Source organism: Chlorocebus sabaeus, chromosome 18 (genome assembly GCF_047675955.1).
Source record: "Chlorocebus sabaeus isolate Y175 chromosome 18, mChlSab1.0.hap1, whole genome shotgun sequence".
Taxonomy (NCBI): Eukaryota; Metazoa; Chordata; class Mammalia; order Primates; family Cercopithecidae; genus Chlorocebus; species Chlorocebus sabaeus.
In genome coordinates this window covers 22,054,340-22,057,096 of record NC_132921.1, presented here as the reverse complement: position 1 = coordinate 22,057,096, position 2,757 = coordinate 22,054,340, and positions in this window count along the sequence as shown.

Sequence of the window (2,757 nt, the reverse complement as noted above, 5' to 3'; positions counted from 1 at the left end):
GTTTCAGCACCGCCTTTCTGGCTGCCACAGGGCAGAACCCCCAGCCTCCCTCCAGCCTCCCCCACACCACAAAACAAGCATCTCATATTTTCCAGGGAGCATCCAGGGACAACATAAACTTCCCTTTGTCCGACAGTGTTGAAGGACTAAAGGGACCAGAGACTGAGGACTGGATTTTCTACTCCCAGGAACTCTTTGATGAAGCTCTGAGATGCTGAATTTTTTAGAGTTTCTGTTATTAAAGAATTATAGATATTAAATTGTAACATACAATCATGCACCGCATAAAGACATTTAGGTCAGCAATGGACCCCATATACGATGGTGGTCCCGTGAGATGATAATGGAGCTGAAAAATTCCTATTGCCTAGTCATATTGCCTAGTGACGTCATAGCCTTCGCAACACATCACCCTTTCTATGTTTAGCTACGTTTGGATGCACAAACCCTTACCATTGTGCTACAATTGCCTGAACAGAACAGTCACATGCTGTACAGGTTTGTAGTCTTGGAGCAATAGGCTGGGCCATATAGCCTAGGGGTGTAGCAGGCTGTGCCATCCAGGTTTGTGTGAGTACACTCTGATGTTTGCACAATGATGAAATCGCCTAACGACGCATTTCTCAGAATGTGTCCCAGTTGTTAAGCAACATATGACTGTATTTAATATTGTTTATAGCAGAAAGTTTGAGTTTGGGATTTGTCTTTTGAATTCTAGTTATGTAGCTCTCTTAGCAATTCCACGACTCTGCCACTGGGGTCATCATGCTCCCTCACAGTCCCTCTCGCCATGACCTCAACCCCCATCCTGGCCCCCTCTTGCCTCCGCTGCAGTCTATATTTACTTAGAAGATCCTTGCTTGTTCATCTGTTGAGGTTGTCAGGGGAACATGCCCTCCCCAATGCAATGAGTGTGTAAACAACCATCAGGCCTTTGAACCCCAGGCTCCAGTTAAAAAGTAACAGGCTACATACTGAATCAATAGGAGGCAAATATTAGCTACGGAGGCTGAGAGAGACCGAGTTGGGAAACACTCACTGCTGGTGACATGCAAACAGGAATGGCCATCCCCACCTGAGATCCAGGAAGCCCTGGGAGCCCTGGGACCTTGGGCCTGTCATTGTCCTGCTTTACATGTTGAACATTGAAGCCACCAGCCCTTAATTAGCTTCTAGACCTCCCTCAGTCTGGACTTCTGCAATATCCCACTAAAGGGTGTCCATTGATTTTTCCCCTTCCCAGCCATCTTACACTCGTGTGAACCTGCTTCCCGCAAAGCTCTGATCTTGTCAATCTGCTGCTGGAAAATTTTCCATGACTCCCCATTGCACTGCTGACTCGTGCTCAAGGGCATCTACCTGCTCATCAGGACATGTGGGCAGTAGGATGGCAGATCTCTGGGTGGTCACATCTAACCACCAATTCCCAGTCTTCTTTCTCCCCTGCAGTGTGCTGCCTTCAGTGTTATCGATGATTTCTTCTGTCTTGATGCTGCATCTTTGGTTTCCATGACATTTAAATCTTCTGGTTACTCTCTCACTCTTGAAATACTCCTACTTTTTTTTCTCCTCCCCTAAAGGTAGGTGTTCCCCAATAATTTGTTCTCGGTGAGCTCTCTCTTCTCTCTCTCTCTCTGTGTCTGTCTCTTTCTCCTCTTCCTCCTCCTCCTCCTCTCATGGCTTAAGTTAGTACCTCCATGTGGACAATTCCCAAGTCTATCTCTAGCCCCAGCTTCTCTCCAGACCTTTGTCTCCAAAAGCCCAATGGACTCATCATAGAACATTCCTCAAGTCACCCTAACTGTAAATGTCCCAATCTGAACTCACACTCCTTTTAAACCTCTCCTCCTCTGTGTTTCCAAATCTCTGGGAGTTGTTCTCTTGTATCTTCCAGGCACCCACATTGGAACTTCCTCAGTGACCTTTCACATGGTTTTGCTCCCCAGGTTGAAAGAGTGACAAAGTTCAGTTTTCTATTCATGCATTCACTCATTCGTTCAACAAATATGCATTGAGTGCCTGCCATGTACCAAGCAGTTGTAGGGGTTAGTAATACAGCAGTGAAAACAAAACAAAAGAAAGATCACTTCCATCATGAGATATATATTCTAGTGGAGGCAACTAAATGAGAAACATATAAATAAGTACAATATATGGTGTGTTAAATGTTGATGAAGCCAGGGGAAAAAATAAAGCAGACAAAGGATCTAGGTAGTATGGGAGGGTGCAGTTTTGGATGGAGTGAGTTAGGATGAAGAATGCCGGGAGGTGAGTGAGCGAGCCATGAGGCTTCGGGCAGAGAAACAGCAACTCCAGAGGTCTTAAGGAGGAACAGGAAACAAGATAGAGCCTCTTTGGGACTATACCAAGGTGAGCCATCTGTTAGCCAAGTGAAGGATCAAGTAGAAAGTAGGAGGAACATGGACGTCAAGGAGGTCCAGGCTGGAGCTAAAGCATCATCAGCGTGTACGTGGTGTTTAAAGCTGTGACACTGAAAAGGAGGGGTCCAAGGATGGGAGCATGAGATGGATCCAGGAAAGGAGGAGGGGTCAGAGAGGTGAGAGGAAAACCAGGAGACAGCGGTGACCCGGGAGAGACTGGGCTGGGAGCAGAGAGTATATTTATGAAGAAGGGCAGATCAAGTGTGGTATGGCCTGCTGGTAGGTCAACAAGATGAGGACTGAGAAGCCATCACTGGAATTATCAATGTGGATGTCATTGGTGGCCTTAATAGGAGAGATTTTGCTGGAATTTGGG